The sequence below is a fragment of the Octopus bimaculoides genome, chromosome 2, assembly GCF_046866305.1.
Source record: "Octopus bimaculoides isolate indiv1 chromosome 2, ASM4686630v1, whole genome shotgun sequence".
NCBI lineage: Eukaryota > Metazoa > Mollusca > Cephalopoda > Octopoda > Octopodidae > Octopus > Octopus bimaculoides.
The window spans coordinates 159,149,362-159,156,861 of NC_142929.1; positions in this window are offsets into that span (position 1 = coordinate 159,149,362).

A 7,500-nucleotide genomic window follows, 5' to 3' on the forward strand; every position below is an offset into this window, starting at 1 on the left:
CTGGATTGCTTCGGATTTATATGTTTAATCTAGGCGTACCTGTTGATGAAGACTTCGTCTAGCAAATTATTTTATTTGCTAAAAAACGTCAGAAACCATGGTCCAGGAGATGGGTGGTAAATGTTTTTATTTTTCATTCTCTTCGAATTTTATCCCTAATAGTGGTTTAGATTTTGGCTATGACTTCTAACGAGCCAGAAATTCTATGACGGACACCGCTTATGTGTTTAAATGTACACTGTATATATATATATATATATATATATATATATATATATATATATATATATATATATGAAGTGACAGATAGATTCATATATACATTCACGCAGAAATGTATGCATACATATATGTGTATGTATATATGTGTGTGTATGTATGTATGTGTGTGTGTGTGTGTATACGTACACTACAGTCATACATACGTACTGAAAATACAGACATATATCTCCTTTTCTCTGAAACCGCTCGATATCTATCTCTTACGTACAGTCTCTCTCACAATCAAACAATTTCAGAATCATGCTCTATCTGTTGTGTATTTATTCCAATACATCCTTTCACACCTTGCTATTGTTATCATTCCGTTTCCTTGAAGATTTTTGTCTTGTGTTGTACATCAGCTATTACACATTGAATGCATTCACTAAATTAGCGTTAATAACAAAGGTTAGAGACTCAGCGAGAATTCTGATCAAAGAAATTTACACACCTCCTGTTGTGGTAACAGATAGTTTCTGTAGAAATCAACATGCCAACTTTCAATAGAGACGCCGAAATGGATCTTTCTTTCTTTTCATTTATTTAGTTTTTTGTTGTTGTTGTCTTTGCATATAAGTGAAAACGAAAGATGCATACCAATACACAAACATACGCATACGCATACACAGCTACAAGCACACGCGCACTCAGGTATAAATGTACCGTTACAAATATACATATAGGTATGCATGTGGATATGTAAATACATATATATGTGTTTGTCTGTGTGTGTGTGTGTGTATAAACATATATATATATATGTATATATAAGTCTATGTGCATGTCTGTGTATGTGTGTGTGTGTTAGTGTTCGTAACATACGTGGGCACGAAACTAGATTTATTTTAAAATCCTTCTATACATACGTTTGCAAAATCACGCAAAATCACGCATACCAAAATGCATATATATATATATATATATATATATATCTATATATATATATATATATATATATATATATGTATATATATATAAATATATATATATATATATATATATATATATATATATATATATATATATATATATATATATATATATATATATATATGTATGTATGTATGTATGTATGTATGTATGTATATATAAATATAAATATATATGTATGTATGTATATATACACATACCTATATATGTATATACGTATGTATGCATGTATATATAAATACATTATATATATATATATATATATATATATATATATATATATATATATATATATATATATATAGAGAGAGAGAGAGAGAGAGAGAGAGAGAGAGAGAGAGAGAGAGACTCATACTTAAACAGTAATACAATTTTATAAATCCTAAAGTGTAAGGTATGCAACGAAGTATTTACTGAAGACTAAACAATTGCACAATGACTGATCTATACACAATATTTCTAGCGATTAATATATATACATACAACCTACGTTCACACTCACACATAGATTTGACTGTACGCTCTTATTTTTGTGCGTGTATATATTCGATGAAGTTTAACTGTTTTGGATTTCTGTACGTAAACAAAGATTTTGTCATCCTCTATACATTGATACGTATATGTTAGTGTTTCCGTTTGTTGTGTGTGATGCATGTTCATGTACACGCGTGCGCACACACGCACACTCACACAAACGCATTGGCTCACGCACGCACATATAAACGCACAAACGTGCAGGCGCGCACACAGGCACCCATATAAATATGTGTGTGCGTGTATATACATATATATATATATATATATATATATATATATATATATATATATATATATGTGTATGTATATATATATATATATATATTTATATATATATATACATATCGATATGTATATATATTCACACACACACACACACACATACACACGCGCGCGCATACACACACACATACACACACACACACAAACACACACACACACACACACACATATATATATATCTTTCATCTTTTATCTTTTCTCTGTTTCAGTCATTTGACAGTGTCCATGCTGGAGCAATGCATTGAAGGGCTTTAGTCGACCAAACCTTTCCCTGTACTTATTCTATAGGTCCCATTTTACCGAACTGCTGTGTTATGGGGACATAAAGGAACCAACACTGGCGAACCTTGATGTATACGAATATATATATATATAATCGAAACTAAAACAAATGGTTTATATCTTGTAGCTTACTGTTAACGCACGGTCACTTTCAGAGTGATCGTTACATATGTAAATGCACAATTAAGAGCATACAATGAAATATATGTGTGAGTATGAATGTAGAATGTATGATCTTACATATTTGTGCTTGCGTTTGTGGTATGTGGTGCTTGTTCACATGCATGCGTGCGCACACCCTCATAGACACAAAAACGCGTGAGGTCACGCACGCACATGCATACACACTCACACACCACACGCGCGCACACAGACACCCATATATATATAGTTTTTTTTTATTTCCCATAAATATATATATATATACTATACGAAGGGCTTCTTTCAATTTCTGTCTACCAAATTCGTTCACAAGACTTTGGTCGGCGTGAGGATTTAGTAGACGACATTTGACCAGAGTGCCACGAACCATGCGGTTGGGAAGCTCACGTGCGCCAAGAGGCCACATTATCAGAACAGTGAACAGATGGAGGTAGCATGGAAGAATTCCATGGCCTCTTGGCAGAAACGGCCGTAAGGAACTGATCCTTTACTCTTATATGTATTACTAGTACATATGTGTGTAACACACTGTCTCTGCCTGTGTATGTACCCTTATAATACTTCCATATGTTTTAGAATAAATAGACATAATAGAATACCTACCGGCTGATGTATGTCATTTTTTTGTATTCCGTCCATTTTATTTCTGCTGTGTATATATATATATATATACATACGAAATATTTCTTTCAGTTTCCGTCTACCAAATTCGTTCACAAGTCTTTGGTCGGCGTGAGGATTTAGTGGAAGACATTTGACCAGTGTGCCACGAATCATGTGGTTGGGAAACTGACTTATACATAAATTTGCATGCAGACATACATATACAAACAATTTAAAGAACAGAATAATGTGACGTTATATCCATACACCGTAGACGATGCTCAAGCCTATTTTAGCATTAATATTTCGATCAACGTCGTAGCAAATTGTTTATTCGTCGGTCAAATAGTGTCTCATTGGAAAATAAAGAAAACTAGCAATAATACACATACATAAATATTCAACACATACACATACATATATATATATATATATATATATATGCTCGTCTATCTCTCTATCTATCTCTCTATCTCTCTCTCTATCTATCTATCTATCTATCTATCTATCTATCTATCTATCTATCTATCTATCTATCTATCTCTTCTCATGGACGTGCTGTCACATCGGCTGCGAAGGTAAACGTTTATTTGACCTTTTACTGTCCACATTTTGTTGGGATTTTTAAATAATTTTGTTGCGAAGCACCTAGGCTTCATTTGTGTGTATTTTCAAGGGCAGGAATTGGCCCCCAGGGGCAGTTTCGGCCCTAGCAAAATACAAAAATTTCCTTCTTGACATTTGAAAAATGTCGAGAAACATAATTTTGGAACGCTTGTCTTGTTCTTTTGACAAGCATTTCCCGAGGCTTCAGATGCCAGAAGAGAAAAAAGAACAGAATAGCGCGTGCTCATGCAGTGACAGGAACGCAGTTGCTATAAACGTCACAAAGACTGTGAGTACAGCTACTAACAGCCCTCTCACCACCACCACCACCACCACCACCACCAACACCAACAACAAAAACAAAACTGTAACCAAGGTTACAAAACCATGCGTGAAAACCGTCACAAATGTCTCTGACGTAAGCACCACTGCTGCTGACGCCATCATCACCACCACCAACGGCAACAACAACAACAACAACAACAACAGCAACAACGACAACAACAACAACAACAGCAACAACAAGGAAGTAAAGTTATCGGCCGTCAGCAATGACACCATCACCTGTTCAACAAACTCTGCTGCCACTACCACCACCTTTGAACCAGGCAGTACATACACCAACATAAACAAAAATATCCAGAAGAACATGTCCGCCAGCACAACAAAAACAAATTTCGCAAATGCTCTAAAGGAAAAAAGAACAACAGTGACATTCACACAAAAACAAATAAAAGACACAAAATCCCTTCTTACGAAAGAAGGAGATGATGTCAGAATAAACATCCCAAAAGATATTATAGAAATGAAAAACAAAAAGTGCATCATTTATAAACTGGTAAACACAAAAACCAGACGTGTAGAAAATGTTAGCACAGATAAAATTGAAGTTTGTCTTAGAAAAATTTGGCCTTATCAGAATCATGTCACCTGGGGAAGGAAATTTGGAACGGTGCAAGTAAGGTTTCTGGATGAAAATTTAGCTAAACAATTTTCGACACTCTCTCTCCGCACAGATGACTTGGTAATGATACCGAGTTATCTAGGACAGAGAGTGACCAAAGTTATGATAAAAAATGTGCCATCGGAGGTGGACACCCAATGGCTGATATCGGCCGTGTGCCTGGAAATGGAGGAGGCAAATATTTTGGAGATTACGGTCGGAGAGGAAAAGAACTGGGGAGGGAAAAATCTGGAAATCCTTCTCCACATCACGGAGGAGGCTTCACAGAAAATTCCTCCAAACATTAGATTGGCAGAGGACCACAAGCTGTATGTGGTGGTAGAGGGCAGGCGACCTCGCTGTTACCTATGCAACAGCGAAGCACATCTGAAAAAGGACTGCCCTCTGGCCGCTAAACAAAAACAACAACAACAACAACAACAACAACAACAACAACAACAACAACAACAACAGAAGCAACTACCAAATACCCCCAACAGAAAAACCTTACTACCAACACCACCAGCAACGCAAAAAACAACAACAGAAATATCAGCAATAACCACAACAGAAAAGACAACAGAAACTGCAAAAACAGAAGAAAAAAAAGAAAATTCCAAGACTGCCTCTCCCTCCCCCATATCACATACACCACACATAAATAACAAGGAGCCAACATCAATAAAAACAGCAACACAAACATTCACAGAAACACACACAGACGCACAAAATTTGCCGTTACCTCTTTCTGACTCCTCAGATCTCCCATCATCCGATGAAGAGAGTGGGGAGGAGTGGAAAATAGCTACGAAAGGAAAGAGGAAGCGCAGTAAGAAGAAAACAAAACAAAATGCAAACACAAACAAAGCAGGGAGATTCACATCTCCCGAAAATACTACTAACACCAATAGTAATATAAAAAAAACAATGCTAACAGCAATAGACAGTACAAACACAGAGTTGATGAATTACATCAACTCTAAAACAAACATCACAAATAACGATATCAAAACCAACAACCACCCACGTACAACACCGCCAAAACACATTAAAATTATTCATGTAACACCAGCATTACACAACACAATAAAATCCCTCTACCCCAACTCGGTAGGGGGATTCCAGAAATATTTGTGCAAGAAATTGTACAATAGCCTCCTTGGTGAAAAATCCAAGGAGGAAACAAAACTTTCTAACGGTAAGTAACTTTCTGTTCTTTTGTTTTGTGCTTTAAAGCACACGTATAAATAGAATCATGGTGAAGATTGGTTGTGTGAATGTGCGTGGCTTAGGGTCCCCTTGGAAACAAGGGTACCTCTTAAATGACATCAAGTCACACAATTTGGATATCATAGCCATTAGTGAGACCAGACTCCATGAACCGCGGGCCCTAAAGTCCATGTTTGGCGGACAGTTTAACATTTATTTTTCTCCCTGTCTGCCGAGGATGGGCGGTAGTGGCACGGCGGTTCTTTTTCGCAAGAGTCTGGATCTCCAAGTAAAGACGATATTTACGGACCCGGAGGGTAGACTGGTTGTCCTAGATGTGGACGGCAGCGATGGAGGCGCTTTTCGGTTGCTGGCAGTTTATGTGCCTCCTTTAACAGGTCGGTCAGACTTCTTTCGACGTCTAGAAGTATTCCTGGGAACGTCTCGTCCCTTACTTTTAGTGGGGGATTGGAATGCTACCTTGGACACGCATCTAGACTACGTGGGGAGTGACAAAACTAGAAGGGGATGCAAAGGCCTCATAGACCTGCTCAGACGCTTCCAGTTGTCTGACAGGTACCGACTCGACCACCCAAATGTGCCAACGTGGACTTGGAGCAACCGCATTGGGTCATCGAGATCGTATCTAGATAGGATAGTGTGTAGGACAAGAGATAGAGATAGTTTAGGATGTCCACAGTTCCACATAGTCAGCTACACGGATCACAAACTTGTGACGTGTACGCTAGACTTAGATAAGGCACATAGGCAGGGTCCCGGTTACTGGAAACTAAACGCGTCTTTCCCGTCGAGACAGGTTTTCAGAGACCAGATTAGCACGTTAGTAAAGAGGGCTTTGACGGGAGCCATCGTCAACAACAAATGGTGGTTTGCCCTCAAGAGAGCAGTAAGGGCGGAAGCAATAAGGTATAGCAGGGCACTAGCTGTAGAGAGGAACAGAGTAGAGGGGGAGCTAGTGATAAAGTTAGAAGAGGCATTGCGAAGTGGCATCGCATCCGACGTTTTAGCGGCGAGGTTGGCCCTCGACCAACACTTCAATGCTAAACACGAAGGGTGTGCTGTCAGGGCAAGGATGCGTGCTCTGAGGTATGAAGGTGTTGGAGCCGCACGAGAGGCCCGGGTGGCGGAGGCGCAGCGGGGTAACAGAGCCACCATCCGGTCTCTGGTAGACGAACAGGGGCGCGAATTGCTCGAGCCGAGCAAGATGTGCGAGGCGTTTCAGCGGCATTTTGCCCGACTGTTCGGGAGGAGTGGCGAGCGAGAAGGCAGGGTGGACTTTAGTGCCTACCTGCACAGCTTGCCACGACTCTCGGCAAGAGAGGCGGAGTGCTGCGAAGGGGTCATCACGGCGGAGGAGGTGAGGGACGCGATGGCGGGTTGCTCGACGGACAAATCTCCGGGTTTGGATGGTCTGCCCTACGAGCTTTACAACTGTATGCCAGACTTGTTTGGAGAAGTCTTGGCGGCCGTGTACTGCAACTGGCAGCAGAACGGGAGCATTCCCGGTTTTGTGAGCCGAGGAGCGGTAACGCTGCTGAAGAAAGATCCAAACAAGGGGGACGCCATAGATAACTTTAGGCCCATCACTCTGCTCAATGCAGACATGAAAATTTTGGCCAAGGTGTTAGCCAAGCGGTTGGCGCTTGTCATCGAGAAACTGGTCG